General features: G+C 40.0%; 1 protein-coding gene across 2 annotated transcripts in view; it reads right to left on the bottom strand.

The window, feature by feature from the left end:
* Window positions 1-22,307, bottom strand: part of FAM110B (family with sequence similarity 110 member B) — a 114,692-nt gene extending 92,385 nt beyond the window's left edge. For both annotated transcript variants that reach the window (XM_061995269.1, XM_061995267.1), the window contains exon 1: window positions 22,218-22,307. The gene's annotated coding sequence lies outside the window, so the exon portion shown is untranslated. The remainder of the gene's footprint in view (window positions 1-22,217) is intronic.
* Between the last annotated feature and the right edge of the window lie 535 nt (window positions 22,308-22,842).

Genomic DNA, 22,842 nt, shown 5'->3' with positions numbered 1-22,842 from the left:
CACCCTCTGGGCTCTGTCATTCAGCCAGCTCTTGATCCACCTCACTGTCTACTCATCCAAGCCACACTGCCTGAGCTGCCTGATGAGGATGTTACGGGAGAGAGTGCCAAAAGCCTTGCAGAAGTCAAAGTAGAAGACATCTGCTGCTCTCCCTTCATCTAGTCAGCCAGTGATGTCCTCATAGAAGGCTACCAGGTTGGTCAAACAGGATTTCCCCTTGGTGATTACATATTGATTTCCCTCCTAACCATCTTTTCCTTCCTATGTTTAGTAACAACATTCATATGTTTAGTGACAACGTTCAGGATGAGTTGTTCTATCACCTTTCCAGGGATGGAGGTGAGGCTGACTGGCCTGTAGTTTCCTGTGTTGTCCTTCCTGCCCTTTTTGAAGACTGGAATGACATCGGCCTTTCTCCAATCCTCAGGCACCTCACTTGTCCTCCATGATTGTTCAAAAATGATGGAGAGCAGCTTAGCAATCACATCAGCCAGCTCCCTCAGCAGTTTCACATGCATCCCATCAGGTCCCATTGACTCATGAGCGTTAAGCTTGCTCAACAAGTCTTAACCTAGAGGTTACACCTCTCTCTTATCCACCCAGGGCAAGCCCTCTGTTGTCCACAACGTTTAAATCCCCCGTAGTAGCTGCAGCTCTGCCTGCCACAAAGACCACCCTCCTTGAGAGAGCTGTCGGATCTCCTCGCTTCTCCTCCACTCCCCGTGCTCCAGGAACTCCCAAATTACCTCAATTGGTCGCTCAGACATAAAAAAAACAACAGAAACAAGAGCCTTGCTACCGCTGTGTGTCCTGCCGATTGAATCCAGGCAACTACTCTGCTCCTAGGAGCGGGAAGCTGGCAAACACAGTTAAGAGGCAAGCAGCCAAACCAACTACTAATGCTAAGAGCAGTATAAATCAACCGTTTGAAGCAGAATGTTCTAAACTTCCTTTCTGATGACTTAGGCACTTATTGCTTCTTTGATAAATATTTATCAACCTTCTATCAAGCCCCTAGGATAAGGTATGAAAGTAGAACAGTTGCAGAATATCTCCATCAGTTTAACCTTGATTTGGCCACTTTTTTGTCCAGTGTCAAACCTGGAGTGAAGCTTAAGAGACTATATTATCACACTGTTCCAACAACTCCAAACCATAAAAGTTTGACGCTTTTCTTATACTTTATAAATGAAAATATCAAGCAGCTCCCTTACATCACTAGATGCAGGAAAAACAGTCACAGACAGCTAATTGTGTTTTTTCCATAGGTTGTCACACGCATGGTCTTCCTTTGATAACTCACTGTCATTTAACAGCACTGAGGTTAGGGAAGAAGGAGAAGGTATACAACAGTTAAAAAAAGAAGCTTTAAAATTAAGTACAGTATTTATAAAGTAGACCATTATTTCACAGCAGCAATCACAAAGGAAGACAAAGGATGCACGGGAGGCTGCAACTTGCCAGTTGCACATCATCAGTCCATAAAGAAAGGTCCCTCTTCTACCCCGAAGCCAAAGGGCAATCGAGAGATCATCTTACCCTGTCACTCATTCTGAAACTACCTAGCAATTCTTTTTTAAATAACAGAGATGGATCACCAACACTCACACTGGTTAATCTTTGGAATTTCAAATGATCCCGCAGCTAAGAAAACAATGCTGGTTGAGTTAAAAAGAGTCTCAAAAGTACACGGGACACTTTTGTTTATCAAAACACCTGTTTTTCACTGAAGATGCTCACGTATTGCTAATGAGGGCCATTTTGCTAATTTTACCAGACTAATAAAAGAGCAACATTGCATTCTGTCTTTTAAAAGCTGGTAACATTTGCTGTATCTGATAAGCTGAGATTCCTGCAGAAAATGCTGTTCACGTTACTTACAAAGGCAGGTACTCAAAAAGTTATCAGCCACAAACACTGAATTAGAACATTCTGAGTTGTAAGTTCAAATATATGACATGCCAAAGAAAGTGTTTGTGTAACATACAAAACTACATATCAAAACTACTAAAGACAAAAGGAACAAACTTGAAAACGGAGTCCAACATCTAAAGAGATCGCTACCTTTAATCTTTATTGCAGTGCTATCATTTCTGGTGCCATCATTTTCATACTGTATAAACAATGTATTTTCCACTTGTGTACTAATAAAAAAGGGGATAAATTTTCAGAAGCATGCCTTTTAAGACCCTGCTGACAGGTTTCATACGATGCAATTCAAGTAGAATATGTTTTAATTTGCTTGCCACAAAACAGGCAATTATTATTTCATTACATTTTAAAGAAAAAGTAGTATACCAAAAGCCATCATTTGGTCACTAACTATAAAGGGTTACAATAAAATACATGGCATATGAACAGAATTGGAGACGTATACTTAAAATACATTTGACATTTTTCTCTCCTGTGTTTTCTCCTTTATGTTTTCAAAGATCTTTATAATCTCTGTTCATTTTACATGCAAATAATCTAACTACATTAACTTTTTAATCCATCAAATTTCAAGTGATTTTAATCATATGAAGAATTGTCAATACAAAGAAAGTTTGTTCCCAACAATACTTTAGCACTTAATGCTGCATAACAATTTATTCAGGATGTTATAATTTAGTCCCATGTGGGTGTCAACTGACTCGCTTCAAAGTCTGCTTCACATCTACAGCAGTTATTCAAGAAGATGCAATTATATTAGTCACACAGGCTGAGTACAACGTCCCAGGCTTCTGCACACCTCACTTTGGGAATTTAAGACCTGTAAGTCCACATATTGGAGGATTTCTCTTGAAAGCAATAAATATAACGTTTCTTGTCTTTGTGACCACAAACCCAACTTTTGCTGAGCAGAGAGATATCACTGGCAGGTCTTATAGCAGTAGATGAGCAGGCTTATCCAAAAGATCTTCATCAGGATCAAGAGAAAAGGAAAGTGTTGACATTAGAGTATTTAACACAAGCTTTTTAACTTAAAATGCATTTTCCTCCCTCAAGTTTGCACTCCTTGATACAGTGTCAAACACAGAAATACAGACTGATCCTCTAAGTCTTCACATTCGTAGGAAATACTCCAGAAACCACTTCAAGATGGCAACACAGATGACATCTAACTTACTCAACCTAATGTTTTCTCAAGTACAGGAGCCACAGCTTACTAACAGCATATTTTAGAGAAGCTTCTTATCTTGATTTATAGAACTTGCAAACTGATGGAAAATTCATTACATCCCTTGTGCAAGTTTTTCCATGAGTAATTATCCTAATTTAACTAGTTATGCTTTTGGTTCTAAGGTGACACAAAAGCTTAAGTGAAAATTAAAGGCTCCATAACAACTATTTTCCCAAATTTGTTTAAATCTGTAATACAGTAGAGTACTGTATCTGAAACAGCCAAGAATTTCCCTAATCTTCCAGTTTACATATTTAAGAGCATTTTTCCCAATTTTTCTAGTTTAAATATTTAAACACTGGGCTAAGGCACTATGGAGCTAGACAGTCAGGGCAGTGACTGCTGAGGAAGAGGAGCAGCAAAGCTAGACAAAGTCAAAGGGAGAGATTTCATGTTTTAATATCTCCGGATGAATTAAAATAGAAATTGGTAAGCTTTCATTTTTATTTATTTTGCTGACAGGGATGTTTTCCTTAAAACAAACAAATTCAGCCCTGCGGCCAGCAACACCATGAGACTTGCTGTGGGGTAGAATGCAATCATCCGCAGTGGCCAGAGGCAGTGTTGGAAGGCTGGGGCCATGGCACAGGCCTAGGCTGGACAGTAGACACACATGGCAGGGGAAACACACACCAAGAGTCACCACCCCAAGCATTGCCCCACACGGAGAAACATATGGAGAGCATGCCCCTGTGAGCTTTTATGGCAGCAATCAAAAACACATTGGACAAGTTACTTTAACACTCTCACAGAAAGACAAATGCTCCCATCCACATTTGAGGGCAGCAGGTTTCTTCCCCACTAGTACTTCCCTAGTCTAGAAGCTTTCTAGCTATGGAGGATAATAAGACTTTATCCAACAAAAATTAATAAGAATGAAATCTCTTGACCTAGATTTTCTCCAGATTAAAAAAAAAAACAAACCAAACCTGTGTACATACACACAACACACAGGCTTCCTCTACAAACACTAACATCTTCTAGTCATTGTATACCAGAGCACTTCAAAACAGATACTTCATAATGAAAATGAAAAAGGCTTTTCATGCCCCTCCCTTACTCAGTTTTTGTGTAAGAACATGAATACAGATGATGTTTGATTAAAACAGAAACCTGAACCCCAGGTTGAATGTATTTACTTTTCAAAAGCCTTTTACAATTTGATTTTCTTCTTGCCTGCTGTCATAATTGATGAAAACTACACAGGGATTAAAATGAGCACAGGTGCATGTCTACACAGTTCAAAAAGATTTGATCCCAAATGAAAATAACAAAAAAAGAAACCAACCAAAAAAGCTTAAGTATTTTTAGGAATAAATTTAACACAGTCTAACCAAATAAGTCCAGATTAAAAGTAGGATTTTACAGTACAAATGTCATGTTACTGAAATTTAAAACTCATATTTCATAATGCATCCAAAACTTGTGAGTGATGCCTGATTTCAGTTGGTATTAACAGTCTTCCACATGCTAAGATATCCAGAGTAGATCCAGAAAAAAAAAAAAAATAAAGGCACTAATCCTGCTCTGGCAGGGGGATTGGACTAGATGATCTTTCAAGGTCCCTTCCAACCCTTGAGATTCTGTGTAATAGCAGTAAAGAGCACTAAAACATAAACAGGCATGTGTAACAACAGTCACTTGGCACTAAAATAACATTATTTTTAAATTTGTTAGAAGAAATAGGAAAGCCCACAAACTGAGAATATTTTACTGCCAATATACAAATCTGCACAAAACCCATGCTTATTTTCTTTGCCAAATTTATACTGCTACAGCTGGATCACAACTTCCTTGCAATCGTGAGGTCAGGAACCGTTTGAAAAGAAATGTATGATACAGCTAATCTTTGTGCCAGCTAATCATATCTAATGCAAAAAAATGTGAATTTCCCCATTTTTCTGCCCCAGCCTCCCTCAGCAAAGCTAACTAGCATGTCACTAATCCCGAATTTGTTGCACTACTTTGTTAAACAGATTTAAAAGACAAATACACACAAATCACACAGGACAAAGAATTTATTCTGTGCTCAAGGCTTATTGCTGAGCTTCTACGAGACCAGAAAGAAAACAGCACCCAATTGTATAGAAAACAAATTAATTTGTCTCAAAGGCATGCCAATGGAAGACTACAATTATGCAGGCATTTTTCTAAAACAGCTATTTTCTTGCCAAAACTACCTGAAACACTCTTCCTACAGTAACATATATTCAATCTTCTATTTGAAACAGAATCCAGTATTTTAGGCCTCTGAATAACAACAGTAGTAGATTATAAACATATGGGTCAGAGATGGAAAAATTCTCTCCCCCGTCACCTCATGCAGAGGGGTAGCTCAGGGTTCTCTCAATGAAAGACACGAGCTAATTAGCAGTACCTCTAAACAGGCTTAATTTTCATTTCAGCATCTTTTTGAGTAGCAAGAATGAGGGAACACTGGCAATCATCTTGCAAAAACACACCAGTGAAGGTGTCAACACCTAAAATTTTCCCAGGAGCCCTGTAATCAGGGTTACCTCCACGCATTTTCTTGTATGTCTTACCATGGATTTATATTTTTGCAGTGGATGCCATTGCTATTCTAAATTGATTCCATCTCCATGTTAAAAGATCTCACTGACTTATGAGGTTTTGAAACCTCTGAAAGTTTTTTGCTTTAGATTTTCTGTATTTTCACACCAGTTCTCAGAGGTCTCACCATGGCATCAAGCCCAGTCTTTCAATAGACTGGTAAAAAACATGAAATTAAGACATAAAAACCTGGCAAAAAATTAACACACCACAAACAGATGTTTGTAGTAATTTTTTTCCTTGAAAGTAAAAAGACATCATTGCCATTACTACACAATTACAATAATTTAAATTTCTTAGAACGTCAATAAGTTAATTTTCCTCTTGCTTAAACCAGCTGTAAGCTAGACATTGTATTATATAATGACAACAAATGCCTTAATAAAAAATTTTGAGGATAAATAAAGGGAACTGTGTAAGAACACAGTCTTTCACCAACTTCTTGATCAACTAAACATACTGGCAGATATATTTAGTTGCAGATTTTTGTCACAGTCAATATTAATTTTTAGATGTAGTTCAAATAGTGCAAACTACATTTAGAACTGAAGAGGGGATTAAAAACTACATAAAACACTAAAAAGCATGATCAAATGATTTTTCTCATTTCACAAAATTCTGAAAGTTATCTCAAGCCCTGAGGAAGAGAAAAACTGTGGGTTTTTTAATTAAAGGATATAATTCTGTACATGAGAAACCATATATATTTACTGTAGAGTTTAAAGGTAATGGAAAGTAGATTGACATTCATTGAAAATAAAAAAATAACACTTCATATCCTAAATTTAAGTACTTTGACATAACCTAAATTTAAAATTGCTATCATTTAGTTTTAATTAACAGATAATCAATTCCTTTTACTTCAAAAATTTGCATAGCACATGGCTAATTACTACCCTGTGAAGATACTAGGGAAAAAAAGGCATAAATCTTTACATAACTCATAAGTACAATAAAAATGAAAATATAATTAACATCTATTTTTTTTTTTGAGCAAGAGAGCAAATATAAATAAAACCATGCTCTTTAACATACAGGTAACTAAACAGGAACAAGACTATAAAGTGAATCGGAACAGGAAAGGGGAAAGCCAAGATTAGGGCTGGAACTCCATTCTAATCCTTCTGTCCACAGAGTCAGCAGTCAGTAAGCAGCATGCGGTCTGGACATGCACCTGCAGGATTGGATATACTTACAAAGATATCAAGCTTTGTCTGAAAAACAAGTTTATTTTTAGCATAGGAAGTATAGTATCTGCCTTCATCAAAAACAAACAATAACAATGCACATCAGTTTGACAGTGATTTTGCGAGAATGATACCTCGATGCAACCCATGTACACTCAACCCATCACTCTTGGGAATAAATTTGACAGTGAGAAAATAAGCTCAAAGAAACAGAAAAAACCCTTTTTTAAAAAATATTTAATTTGTTAAACAACTAAAGTTGACACAGTCATAGCACTCCACTATTCTGTGAACTTTGCCATTACCTTCTGTAATTCCCTGGATTAACTGATGAAGTCTAAATAGTTAGTAAAGGTCTCCACAAACTGAGAAAGGGAGCAGCAATCCTTCAAACACAACAGAATTTCGCAATGAAACAACCTTTAAAGATTATATAATTTACCAGGTGCTGCAAAATGACTAGTAAAACAGCAAGGTTCATCTTTAACACCATCTCCTTTTGTTTTATACAATCTTTTGTGGTATTTCTATACTACAATATGAAGCAAAGTCACACTGGTAATAGAGCAGGAAACTTCCAGCTGGGCTCGAGACCTCAGTAATTCCTGTTGTGTCTAACTTGTAGCTCTTCTAGTGCAGCTGTGTGCTAAATGAACCTCAGCCATTAAGAGGTCCATAGACCCATTTTGTTTCATAGAATTATTGTATCACTATTAAAAGGCATGTGGGGAGGGATTTCTAAATCCTGTGATTATAGGTTTGACATAGAGTGCAATAAAAAAGGAGAACTATATACTTTCCAGTGCAGCAACACTGAGAAGTCTCCATTTTCCACTGAGACTGAAACTACAGCATTTGGTCCTAAGTCATTTTGTCATATAAGTTTAAATACCAAAGCAGCAAGAGACATTTTGCTTACATTTGGTGCTGCTTCTCTCAAAGCGGAGTAGGATTTGCTTTGGCAAGATCTATCCTTTAAATTGGGTTCAATTATTTTTAGCCAAAACTGATAATGATAAAATCTCAATTTACTGGGAAGTGGAAATGTCTGCAGGCTATTTTCTGACCCTTGCCACGCAGGCATGCATGACAAGCCCATCACCATCAGGACTGGTTTAATATCACTTCATATTCTACCACTGTGTACCTTTCTTGACTCAAGAGTCAGTGGCCGTCCACCAACAGATACCATGGAGCACAGAAGAACATACTTGTTTCCTTACACCACACACATGCCTGTTTGCTTGACATGAAGCTACAGGATCATGTTACCAAATATAAAATAATTTAATGGCGCTCATTATTAAAGCAGTCAGACATCAGCTGCCATATTTGAACTATGAAGAAACGGTCACAGGCAAGTTAACAAGCTCCTAAAAACTGGCACTTGCTAAGCTGATACTAAAAGATATTCAGAGAAATAAAATAGCACTTCAGCTTCCAAACTGAAGACTTTTACATAATTAAGATATGCAAATAGGGATAAACAAAAAGAAAAGCAAAATGGTTGCAGGCATAGTATAATCTTTTTCCTACTTAAAAAGCCATATTCTTGATTTTCAACTTAGCAGGAGGAGGCTCAGACAGTTATTTTTTATCTGCTAACTTCTGAATATTACTACAGTGTACTGTTACCAACAGTCAAGTACTAATACTAATGGTTATTTAAAAGTTCATGGTAATTATATAACTTATCTTTTTAAAGAGTTTACTGTATTAAATGCTAAACAGCTTTATCCTGCAAAAAAATTGAGCCAAAAATGCAACAGCAACTTCATTGCAATTCTGTTTTTCCTTTGAAAAGCAATCTCATTATGTTCTATAAAGAGAATAAAGTCTCTAAAAGAAGACTAAATTCTTTCTTTTTCAAAGGCAGGCTCTAAAGAGCTTGCATTAAAAAAAAAGATTTTATTCTTGGCTCAAATACGAACATTTGGGAATCACTACTTTTGAGTAAGGACTCACTCACTTAAAGGCAGAAGAATTTATTTTGAAAACACTGTGTAATTTCAGAGGAAAAAAAACCCTCACACATATTTTGCACTTCCCAGCTTTTGGTAGTTATCCAGATAAGACAAAAATCTCAAAGTAATCTCTTCCCTATGTAACCATTCTGTCATAGATGTTGGCAAGTTATCTTATACCACCAGCTAGAACTTACACAAAAGTTACTAATTTCAGACAAAGCAATTCAGAGGACAGACAGTTAAGTGAAAAGTAAAAGCATTTAAGGTATTTTAAGTGAGGTATCTGAGAGAGGGGGACCTAGGGAATACATTTCACTGGGTATCCACCTCACACTGCCTTATCACCACTCTGTTTAGTGCCCTTCAGAAGACACAGGGAAGCAACATTGTAGCTCAGAAGACATAAGGAAGTAATGACATAGTTCATGACTCCTGGACAATCTCTCCAAAGCCCAGGGCAAGACCTGAGTTTGAGCCCTGCCCCACCATCAAGGACTACGTTCCAACCATACCTAACAGTCCTCAGAGGAGCAATGTGTCTCCATTGAATGTGGATCATGTATTGTATGTATGCAACTCCAGTCTCAGATTCAGCCCAACCCAGCTGCTGAAAATCTCATCTAGAAGATTAGATCAGGTCACTACAGAAACATTTAGAACTTTTAAACAAAGAATATTATTTGTGCATGTACACATGTGGACACCATCATGTTAGGGCAAAAATACCAAGGGAATGGGAGGAAGATTCAGTCTTTTGTCTCCAAGATGACTCAAAATTACCTTTCAGACATCCACATAATTTTACTTGAATGTTGTGGATGCTGTAGGTCTCAGTCAGTGGTGCAAATTATGAGTTCCCCTGCCAACTCCTTTTCTGTCTCATGGAAATGCTTTTTCCTAGGAGCATTGCTTTGTATATTCTCATAGTGTTTAATGTAAAGAGACTGCTGTTTTCTATCTAGCCATCCCTGAATCCCAGAGTAGAGATAGCCAAGGACACATAAGATGAGCTACTGCAGGAAACTGGGACCTGGGGCCCAGCAGGAAGCTGTACTGCTCTCCAGGAGCTTCCTCTTCTCAAGAGGCATCAGAGAGCACAGCCATGAGGCACACCCCACTACAAGGACAAGCTCAACGCATGTGTCCTGCTGTCAATACTGAAATGAGGACTACAGAAAGACTCTGCCACTAGCAGACAATTAGCCTCTGCCTTGCTGCAGATATGACTCCAGGAGCTAGTTTTACATCAGTGAAGGGAAAATACAGCATCAGATAGTGGCTCTTGACAACTGCACTCCTTTCACAAGTGTCACTCTCCAGATACAATTACTGCATTGGGCACTAACTGTCTTCCCTCCCTCCTCGTTATTTAAATACCTACACCCTGGAATGCACATAGTAGTAGATTAAAGCACTTCTGTTACATGGGTCAAGTCCTGACCTGTTCATCTACATACATCAGGATAAAGGTAAAAGTACTAGAGACATCAAAAATGAAACATTAATGGTTAGTTTAAATACATGTTTTAGAGATTGTTAGAAGGGGGGAAAAAAAAGGTAACTGAAAAAAAAATTAAGACAATAGAGAAGCAACAGAGACAGAGACAGTAAGAAAGTACTTTATTTTAATGTTTTGCCCAAGAAGGTTTTCCTTGTGACTAGTTTGTTGTATTTTATGAGCAGACAACATGATAAACCAGACATCTTCAATTTACGTCACTTTTCATACATATTCAGACTGAAGATCAACTACATAATTCAAGACAAAAGCATATTTCCAAACTGATCTGAATTAAATCACTTGCAAAAGTTGTACACAGGTTTCCATGTAGAATATGTCCCTTTCATTTTCTTCCCAAGTCAGAAAACAATTGGTTAAAATAAAAACCATCAGGTAATTGAGAACAGTTAACCAGGAACACTCTGTAATCTCTCAGCAGGGGAAAGAAATTCTCCTACACTTTAAGCTGCTGAGGGCTGTGATCAAAGACATAATACTAAAAAAACAAAAAGAGAAAGATGCTGGACAGCAACCCAATGGCACACTCCCTTCTGTTTCAGGAGCCTTCTGAGGTACGAAGCACAGCAGCCAGAACTAACACTGCCATAGTCAAGCACTGCAATTCTGTCCTATGTGTACTAACCAGCCTCTGCCTCTTCCCTTTCCTTGGAGAACACTCACTACAGGTGCCAGTGAAAGTTTGCAGGGTGGCAACCACAGCATTTCTTACATTTTCATTTATCCTTTTATTAATTGTCATGCCAATGAGCTAGCTGATCATGGGTAATAATCGTAAGAGCTGTTTGACTTGATGAACAAGATAAGCAGAACTGAAGTGAGGTGTATCTCATTGTCAGAGACCACAACCTTTGCAAGTATGAAAGAGGGAGTTTTGACATTGACTTTAGAAAAATCCCAGCCTAGGAAGATCTGTGCAGTTCTGCATTTGAAGCTGTAGAGTTAAAGAAAAAAAAAGTTGTATTCACATGTTCTACAGAACAAGGAGATATATTCTCTACTGCAACATATCAGTTACTCTAATAACACAGTAGATTTTAAAAGTTCTGTGTTCTATATATTGCCAAATAAGAAAGGTACTCAGGAAACAATGGTAAATCCACTGTTCCAACTGCAGAATTGTAACATAAAAAAGACTAAGTGCAGAACTATTTTATGGGTTCCTTCAGCACAGTATCTTATGGTACCTAATTACATTTCATTGAAGGCAGACTTCACAGAGATTGCTAATGCTTTTCAGTCTGGTTCAACATCAAGAACAGCTGACTTAATTTTAAAATGTTAGATGGCTTTCAAAATTTACTCTAAGTTGAATGCAATATTCCATGAAAGTAAATCACACTGATTAAGGAACAGGTTTTGTTTCATATTAGAAATTCAGCTTTAAATTAGTGGAAGTTCTAGGCATGGGAAAGACATAGCAGAAAGACTGGAACCTCACAGCAGCCAACTTTGCATTACACAGTATCTGTACCACAAACTGTCTTAACACAAACTGCCTTCTTGCCTTCCTGTCCAACTCACACTGTAATTCCTTCAGGCTTAAACCGAAGCAATAGGTGACATGCTACCGTGCAGCACTGCCATACTAATCATGTCCACTCCTAAGCTGTAGCACAACTATTACGAGCAAATACTGTCAGACTCCCTTCCAATACCAGTCCTTGTCCCACCTCAGCTGTAATACCTACCAGAAACAGAGCTTTCAGGGAAAATGTTTTGCCCCTGCAGCAAAACAGGAATGAAGGGTGAGAATGAGCATGGGTGAGCAGCTCTTTCACTCCACAGCTCCACTGATCCCTTCTGACCAAAACATAATATGATCCTGCCATTCAGCAGTAAAGCAAGCCTACTGTCCTTACTGGTATTTGATTAGTATTGACTGTTAACAACAGTGCAGGAGGCAAATTTCCCTTTCTCTCCTCACTGGTTGAGCAGTGCAGCCCACACAAAGCAGTAAAATGTACGTAGAAGGTGGAGTGTAAGGATCTGATTTCAAATTGAGGCAGGACACCTTATAAAAAGTCTTTTCAGCAGCAGTCATCCAGAAGTAACATGGAAATCAAATTAGTTCATTGCAATAATCTAAGCACCATCACTTGATACCTTTATAGAAGTTCTTGGATAACAAGGGTAGAAATCCTGTATTTTATTAAACAAAATATGGCTGGGGGATGAGGCCTCTCTACAGCTTTTGGCTATTCCATTTTAGGCCAAATAACCAGCAAAGCATTAGTTAATACAGCTTCTATCTATCCAAAGCCTATAATTCTCTCTTCTAGTTTTCAGAAAGAGCACTTCAAATATTTCAAATATAAAGTGAACAGATATATAATCATCTTTGCATATTCCTCTTTATAAGTGGTAGGGATGCTACTCCAGAAGGCACTGTAGACTGCACAGTTGATCCCTAGGCACCAGGACAAGCAGATGTACCTACAAGGCTAGGGTATAAAAGTCCAGAAAGTGATACGTGAACTCATCATCATCACACTATGGGCAAATCAGCTCATGAGAGATTTCATGGCTGCCCAGTATCAGAATTACAGTGATTGTAAGTTACAAATGTATCAAAGCCCACCACAGGCTGCATATATCCATAGGCTTTGGGGACAAAGGAGAGACAGCAACACAGGGCATAAAGACAGGGAATGTCAAGTAAAATCCAAGAGCTACCCAAGATGCAAAGAGATGCTATGAGAGGTGCCACTGGATCCAGGAACACCATCATACTCCATATTCTCTATATAATTTTTACAAAGGTGTCCTCTAGAATGGTCCTATACCATTGTTTCAGTCCAGCATCTGATTTCCTACCCTATCAGAAAACAAGCCCTTACCTTCTGACCTTAATGAAAGCCTCCTTATTTTTTCATTCACATTCAGCACTTACCTCTAAATTTTTCCTTCATCTTTGATCCCTCCAGCCCACATATTAATACAGGTGATTGAGAAGAGACGGCCATTGGCTCAATTTCATGTTTTTATTACATTTGAGAGAAAGTCTGCTGCAATAATCTTGTTTTATCTCATCAACACTCCTGTAGTATATTTTCTGGATAAAGTTCATGCAGACAAACTAGCAGAGTGGTATTTCTTGGTCTTTATAGTTCATTCTCTAACTTACGCTTGCTGTCAGCTGCCATGTTCCTAGATGAAGACAGGGCAATTCACACATCCACCCAGTGTGCTGGGATGGATGGCTTTGTAACTGGAGCCACACCATCAGAAGATCCCAAAGATATAGAATCAAGAGATTTTTAGGAATAAATGGTTTAAAAAAAACCCCAAAAACCACAAAGGCCAGGAGAGAACAGTTCATTTGTTCATCTCTCAGAGCTTTGAAATATCCCATTTACAAGTTCCACTCCAGAAAACAACAGTCCAAAGATGCTCCAAGAAAAGTATGCAGCAATTTTTTGCCCTGGATGCTACAGAATTTACATTTGCTGAGTGAAATCCATATGTCTGTGTGCATTTCTGCAATTGCACTTTTCATTCATTAAGATGAGAAATTGCTTCTGTTATGCAATTTGCTACTATTCAGATAGGAAAACATTGTGATGTCTGGTAGCAGGCTTGCTGTTTTTGGCTTTAGGAGGGGTTCGTTGGGGTGGGTTTTTTTTCCTCTCTTCCTGTGAGAGGAAAGCTTTTCCCAAAGGATTTAAGCAATTTCATAAAACAAATGTAAAAACAAAGACACTTTTGTTTAAGGACTGAAGGTTTTGGTTTACTTTAAGGGGGGATGGAGAGGGAAGGAAGAGAGAAGTGACACTGATCATCTTTCAATTAAACAGGGAAAAAAAAAGAAAGATCTCATTCCTAAAATAGAAACTTCATGGTAGCACAAGCTTCCTATACTAAATATGCCATCAGAAAAAAAATTTTTTAATTCTTCTAAATACATTTATTACAATTGAACACCTTAAAGTATTACAGTAAAGATCAGAGGGAAATAATATTTTGTCTCCAAACTGAAGTACTTAAATTGTGCATTCCTATATGCTGTACTTCATTAGAGTCAATTTCTCCTTCTCCCTCACAGTCTGTTAAACAGAAAATATATATATAAAAAAAACACCCTGAAATATGTGGCTTTAAATACATAAAGAATTGGCAGATTCACTTCAGCTAGAACCTCTGAAGCTGAACCCAATACACATAATTTTATTTACTAAAGCAGACTCATTACTACAATGGGAGTAACTCCCTGAATATGCACAGCAAACATTGCAAGATGGGGACAACACAGTAATAATAAAGTAAATAAAGGAAATATAAAAAAAAAAATAAATAAAGGAAAACTTGTTTAAAATATCTGAAATCCTTCAGCAAAGCACATGTGGAGGTATTGCAGAAAATCTGAGTAGAGCTTCAGATCTGCAAATGTTCCCCAAGTATTTATACAAATGCATTGCAGAAGTCTCAGGTGTTACAGAACTGGGATTCTAGCTTCTGATTAGCAGATATTAATTAATGGAATTAACTGATTTATCAATAAGTTCCTACATATCGTGGACATGTTCCTATGCGACCTGATCTAGGTGGATCTGCTACTGCTGGGGGTTGGACTAGATGATCTCTGAAGGTCCCTTCCAACCCTACCATTCAATGATTCTATAATTGTATCAAGATTTATTATGTAGAGAGAAGTCCGACAGCCACAAGTTATGTTTAGTGAGACAACAACATCTATCCAAACAGAGCAAAAGCAATCCATGAAGTCCCATTCACACTGTCAACCATTTAAATTCATTCAGAATAACTGAATTAACCGCAATAATCATTCAACATTCAAATCCAAAACACTGGGAGAACTCAAAAGTAATATACTTCAGTAATATCAAAGCTCAGAAAGGCAAAACAACACAGATAATAAGAATCTTGCAATTAAATACAACATGCAAGTGAAATTTCTCACATTTTAATACTTGTACTTACATGACTAATTTACAAGCGTTAGTATTAAATTTGAATTTTTCTAACTTCAGTTTTGAAATACATGCACGCATGGGAAGTGACAAGATGCTCTTATTTAAGAAATTAAAAAAACTGGTCTAAAACCCCTGGAGGTGGACAGGCAGAAAATAAATTTGTCAAATAGATCACAACAACATCAATTTTAGATATATAACGTACAAATCAAATGTTATCATCATATCAAAAATGCTCACCAATGATTACTCAAACAATTCTCTTCCACCCTAGTCTAAGCTGCATATATCTATATATGCACATATACGTACAGGTAACAGTTTTGTTTCTAGTGGCCCTTTGACCTCTCAAACAGTAACATGCACAGATTAACTTGCGAAATACAGAAAGACAACATAAAAAGGTCATTGCAAATCCAAGGGTCTGGGGGTCCACTCAAATTTAGGTTAATTAAAACAGATGTCTAATACTGTGTAGAGATACTGGACAAAGAGGAAGACTGTGGCATCAGTGGTCCTTTCACAACAGCACATTCCTTCAGCTCCTATTTGCACAAAAAAACACAAAAAACAAAAAAAACCACCCAACAACAACAACAACCACCCCCCCCCAAAAAAAAAACAAAAAAAGAGAGACTAAAACAACGTGGAAATTTGAAAGTTAAACCACTGGAAGGCTACAGAACAGCCATTCTTCCCCGTTCCTCTGTCCAGAATTCTTCCCTTTTCCTTTGCTTTGCTCCTGAACTATGGAAGATAAACTGTAATTTACAGGTACTCACATCTAAAAGGTTCTCCTTCAGTTTACTCTAAAATTCTGCTCTGTTCTTTCCCCACTGTAACCTCTCTCCATTCAAAATAAGCTTTTCTAAACAGTGCAACTCCAAGCAGCTAAAAGACATCCCACAGTTACATCAGCAATGAATAAGACATGAGCTTTCCAATTTAATATGGATACAAGTTAATGTGCATTGTGAGTTCATGTGTACATATATTTCTCCTTCGTTTCCCTATTCACTAGTTTGTTCATTCATAGTCTTTCCATAACTCTTCTCAATCATATTTTCTCTCTTGTATCCTTTTACATGTTCATCCAGGTTTTACCTTCATCTCTTACACCACTTGCTTCTTGCTCCAATCCATTTCTTTGTTTCCAAGTCTGACCATGCTTGCCTCAAACACATTCCTTGATGTATTAGATTAACAAGGAGGATATTTCTTTCCACTTGCTTGAAGTGCAGGCAATACTGGATGCTGCTGTTATCTTCCCCATCCAGAAAAGTTTAAAATCATTTCCTCCTATTTCTTAACACAGATTTTTCCAAGACCTCAAATTGTAACAGGAAATTATTTGAATTATTTCTTTTTAAAAAACACAGCAAAGCATCGAGAGACAAGGGCTCTCTTCACTGATTTGCTATAGATTGTTTGAATTTGAGCTGAACCTCTCCTCTGTAAATCTGAAATAACTTTTCCACCTCAGCCATTAATATTTGGAACTTCAAGACTGTCAAGTGAAAGATGCTTTATACAAATAAACACGAAGCTTAGCCCTAGTCTACTGTTTTTAATGATATATCAAACTCTCTCATAAAAGAGTAACAAGAGAAAACAAAGTAAAAAAAAAATCATCACAATAAGTGAAAGGCCTAATAATACATGTTAAAAGCAACCAAGACAATGAATCCAATTTTCCCAGGGATTGTTAAATTATTCTTTTCACAGCTCAACACAACTTACTTCACCTGAAAAAGAAGGCATAGATGAGCACACATCATACTGGTTGGGAGCTCCCACCTTGGGTCTTCAGCAGCCCTACACTTGTCTACTGCAACTGTCCTACTGTGCAAGGCTCTGCTGACGTACCTCAGCAGGCACTACCTCCCTACATCTGTTCCCAGGAGCACAATCCTCCAAGAAGATGCAGCCAGTGCCTAGGAGCACTTCTAAGACCAGGCAGCAGGAGACAGATACAGGCACACAATATGAAAACACAATCCCTTTATTTATTTATGGGTTCAAGTAAGCCATCTTGACCTCCAGCCTGTATGTCCATTTATACGTTTTCTGTCCCATGCATATTAATTTGTGGTTATCTTTAATGTTTTATGAGCTACTTATGAGCTACTCTTGATTCCACTCCATTATACACTAAAAAGGGAAGAAAAAGCTGCAGCTACTAGGGTCACAGATAGGGCCTTTTACTTGTTCGAAATTCCATTCACCATCAAGTGACTGGACAGTACATACTCACCAAAAGTATTTTTGCTCTTCGTATCTCCTTCACTGGAGTTTTCTGTTTCTGCTGACTAGCAGCAAAGACCAAAGCATAAAAGTTACCTGAACTGCCCATTTCCTAAAGTCACGTCCAAACTTAATCACTAAACTGGAACCCAAGACACAGCTGGGAGAGCATCCTAAATCTGACAGTTATGAAACTCATTTTTAATTCCCCAGTACAATACTCTAACATCCATTCAACAAGGCATCAAATCAACCTCCTGTATGTCCAGTTTTTAATCCAAAATTACGGATGAGCCTTCAATTTACGATCCTTCCTCTTCTCCAAGAATTTCCCCCAGGGAATTTATAAGCAGCTTCTATCCACCTTCTCCACCATTACGAAGCTACAAAAGCCAACACAGCTAAAGTTTTGGTCTTTCTGCTCACTCCAGACTGCTCACATCCCATCATCTTTGTAGTATGGATATCCCTGTACATGTTTCACTACAATTTAATATTTTCTGTACACAAGCTTGCCTATATCCAGTGAAGAACTCTCACTGCAGATCACATGAGCTTACATTTCACCTTCAACATCAAATAGTCATCCCTGTCTGACTATCAGGCCTTTTCCTCCAGGCCTGTTTTAAGGGATGACCTACTGCTGATAGCAGATGAGCTGTTAATAATCACTCAGTAGATAACTTGGCTTTTACAGCTATTTAACTTCCTCTCATTTCTATTGCTTCAGTCATCACAGACATTCAGCTTTTCCTGTGCCATAATCCAAACCTACTTGGTGCTGACTGGCTGTTCTAACTTTGCCTCATCAGCAGTTCTCCTTTGTATTGAATTATCTCTGCCTCTACACTGAAGCAAAAAGAACACCCATCCCACCTCCAATACTTACCTAGCACATTTTATTTATTCATACAGACAAAGTAACAATTTCTCCTTCAAGTTGCTATCCCATGCTACCTCATCATTCTTTAGCCAAGCCTCATACTTCCAATTTGGTCATTTTCAGTGTTGTGGCACGGTATATGCATATGGAACTGAATCTTTCTGTGCCTTTTGTCTAGGACACTCAGCATCTAACCAGTAATAATATGACTTTAGTCTTCCACGACCTAATTGTGGCAAATCCATAATGCATTTTATCCTGTTTGTCACTTATCTTTGTACACTTAAATCTCCATTCCAAATTTGGTTTAAATCCTTGACCAGAGTAAAATGTGTGAACAGATTTCATTCTCTTCTCCTTTTAAAATAAATACATAGAAGAGTATACTTCTTTGGCTATATTGCTATTGCAGCTGCTACACTCGACAGATAACCGTTCCTTTTTGGTTTTTAACCTGTCCCCAGCATTCTGTGCCAACTCCTTCAGACTCCTAAAGCTGAGACCCTTTGCTTCCTTAGTTTGACTGTGTTAAATCCAGAATTAGGCATAAGACATTTATTCTCATCATCTGTGTTCACCACACTTTCTCCCGTGTTCAAATCCCATCCCTATCTAAAACTGGTTACAACTGATAATTTTGGAGGCACTATAAATATTTTTCAACTATAGCCTGGTCCTTAAAACATCATAACCAATTTCTCTTCTTTTTACTTTTTTCATCTTCATCTTAAATTCACTCATGCTCTAGCTTTTGGCAATTCACATGCTGCCGCTGCAGTTCCTGTGCTCCAATGACCAGCCCCCTGCTTCATTTCATTCCTTACAGGTTTTCCAGTAATTTGCAGTATCTTATTCTTGCAGCAAGGTCTGCAGCCCCACTTGGCAAGCTTTTCCTCATCCTTAAAATGCAGTTTCCAAGCAGTTGTTGGACCTTTCATTTAAGATAGTCCCAGTCTCAGTTCGAGGCTTTTTTTCAGTAAACCTCTCCTACAGGTCTTCATCCCCATGGACTTCACAAACTAGCTCCTCTAACTTCTCAGAGCTTTCCCTGTTAAAATAAAATTTCCTTTAAAGTGTTTTTATTTCGTCTTCATTTACTCTGCACTCCACCACAATTAATGGCCAAAAATCTATCCTACAATATTTCAGTGTACTGATTTCCAATGTAACTATGTCACCAGTGGGAAACACACTTAGGAAAGCATACTTAAACACCTTCCTTTTATCCGCTAGTGTGGTATTTCAAATGTACTCTATAGCTCTGAGCAAACAGAACACATGTGCAAGGACATGTTCTATAATTTGACTCAGTTTTGCCTTACTAAATCAATGTTAGCTCTCCAGATTTTTAAGTAAAACATGAACTTTTAACAGAAAACCATCTCACATCCAGTGGAAGACTGCATCCATATTAACTGCCTCCAGCAACAATTTGAGATTTGATGTCTCCAGCATGTGCACTACAAGTCTACAAGGAGCTAGGAAGGAGAGCACTGACAGCCAAGTGCTACAGTAGGACATAGAAAAAAACCACTCTGGTAAAGTGACAGCTGATGATCTCCATGTAAATCTGGCAAACACGGTTTCCCTCTTGTGAAACAACTTTCATAACATGCACAAGGGCAGTCTAGGCCTTCTCAGCAACAAAGTGAACTTGCCGGCCTAGGCTATCAGTTCCATCAAGGCAGTAAATCACACTAACCACCACATTCCTGGTATACATGCATCTACATTGCAGCACACCAGCACCTCCCTGCTACCTCCTGCCCACAGTGGCTGAAACCCACAGAGGGGAAACAGTACCACAGCATGAAATACCAGTGACATAAATTACTAAAGCCACATAAAATGGGGCCCTGGCAGGGCATACAACTCTGTCAGATCCAACAGCCCCATATCATGGCAAAGGATATCTCTGGAAGACTGCTAGTGGTCTCTGCACCCAGCTCTCCTGGGCACCATCACCAACAGGTACAACTCCCCAGGCAGCACATTCACACTGTTGATGTCTTCTACTCTTGTGACTGGTCTCACTAGCAGAAGCCAAGCTTTGCAGAAACTCATCGTTTGTAGCTTTGCAGAAGTAGAGGGTTCAGCCACCCTCTAAACTGAGGACGGTGGCACTGAACACTTCAAAAAGCAATTAATTGTGTTAGTCACACACGAGGAAATAACAATCCACCGTTTACACCAGAAGTGCTTGAAAGTGTTTTATCTTGTTAGTTCTAGGTCAGTTGAGCGCATGTGTAGTATGGATTACAATGACCCTTTTAGAGCTCTCAATGTTTTTAAATAAGTAGGACACTTACCATTAGATACAAGCCAAGCTGTGCACCTCCTGTACACTACGCACCAAGATCAATCAGTAGACTTTACAGGCAGAACCAAGGACAGGTTGCTTTATAAAGCATAGCTCTTATAGCACATAAGTACGAATGGGAAATAAATTATAGATGTCAAATCTGACTCAGTATCATATTAAATTAGTGCAGGCATTTTACAAAATAAAAAAAAAGAAGGAAGCTGAACTTAAGTGACCTTTGAAAAGCCACCCAACAAATCAGTGGCAGATTTACAAACAGAGCAAGTATTTACAGCTAAGTGATAAAAAGGACTACATTAAAGATAAAACTTGTCTTGCTGATCACACAACACAATAGAGTTGTCATTTTAAGCACAAGAGGTGTTTCATCCTTGAATATCAGTACACGGTAAATGCAGACTCCAAGCACAAGCCAGGATCAACACACAAATGACCATAAAATTCAAGTTTAGAAAAGCGAATATTATGACACACTGGAGTTGGTAATTTGCCAGTGCCAGGTTTTTGAAAGTTTAACCTTTTTCTCTGCCCCATGAGCTGCCATATATATTGAATCCTAATAACTCCATTAATTGCCCTTCTTTTCACAGATGCCTTGTCTGAGTAAGGAAAGGTGGGGGGAAACCCGCCAAACCCAAGTCATCATATCTAAGTAAATTACCTTTGGGATAAGTCTGCTCCCTTCTCCCAGCTAAAGTTTACTTCAGGTCAGACTAGCACTCTGAGACGAAACCAGGCGCCCATAGGCCCAGTTTGAGGCGGTGTCATGACAGGCGCGGAACAGACCCCGAGCAGCGCGAGCGCCGACCCAGCGGAGGCGGCCATGTGCTCGGCTCCACAGCCTCCGAAAAGGCATCCCGGGCAGGAAGCTCACACTTCACCCCGACTCGAGGAAATCGCTCGGAGCAGTTCAGCAGCAATCACTTCCACAGGCTTTCTCCTGGGCTATATGTTTTGCCCCTGATGTTAAGGAGGAATTTCGGAGGAGCCAAACCTCTCTGCCTGCCCGCCGCAGAGCCGCTCGCAGGATGGAGCCAGAACGGCCGTCCCCAGCGGCGGCGGACGACGCCGGCTCGGCCCCGCTTCCGCACGGGGCACCCACCCGCGGAGCCCACCCCACGGGAGCCGCTCTGTCGCCGGAGGGACTCGGCACAGGGCTGGGCTGGGCAGGGCAAAGCAGCTTCAGCCGCAGCGCCCGGCGGAGGAGACCCCCGCCCGCCAGCCCCGCACCCCCGGCCGCGCCGATAGCCGCTTCGCCAAACGCCCGCCGGGGCTGATCGCGGGGGAACCTGCCCGCCGCCGCTCCCCGGGGCCGCCCCCAGCAAGCAGAGAGAACCGCTGCGGGACAGCACCGCGTTCAGCCCCGGGCTTCGCCGTGCCCAGAGCAGTGGCCCGGCCCGGCCCAGCGCCGCGCCGCCGCCCTTACCGTCCTCGCCAGCGCGGCGCGGGAGCCCCCCGGAAAGGAGCGAGGGGAAGAGCGGGGAACCCGGGCCGAGAAAGCAGCCACCAAGGAGGAGAAGAGGGCGGAGGATTGGCGGCGGAGGGGCGGAGTCAGGGGGCGGAGGATCCGAGCGGCTGGCAGCCACCCACCCGCCGCGCAGCCGGCGCTTCCTCCCCACACGTTGTCGAGCCGAGCTGAGCCGAGCCGAGCCGAGGTGGGCTGGGCCGGGCCGGGTCGGGCCGGGCCATGCCCAGTGCGGGGGCCGGGGCGTGGGGCCCGCTCAGCGCCTCCGGGCCCGGCTGGCGGGGCGAGATCGCCCCTTGCCTTGCCCGCGCTGCACAAAGGGCACTCGCCGCTGCCGCCTTTGTTCGGCTGAGCGGCGCCCGGGAGGGAAGGGCGGCGGGTAGGAAGCTAGGCGCTTCTCCCACCCCAAGATTGCTCCTCCGGCTCTGGCAGAGGCGGTCTAACTTCACTGAAGTTAATTTGGGTCTGTGATGAAAACCCCCCTCCACCTGTGCCAAATACTGCTCGGCATCCAGCACTGAAGCCAGCCTACACGCAGTGCTTCAGCTGCCTGTTTATGCCTCAGGAGCTGACTGGTGACTCCTGC

This window comes from Colius striatus, chromosome 4, assembly GCF_028858725.1.
Source record: "Colius striatus isolate bColStr4 chromosome 4, bColStr4.1.hap1, whole genome shotgun sequence".
NCBI classification, from domain to species: Eukaryota; Metazoa; Chordata; class Aves; order Coliiformes; family Coliidae; genus Colius; species Colius striatus.
This window is presented reverse-complemented; position numbering and strand designations above follow the sequence as displayed.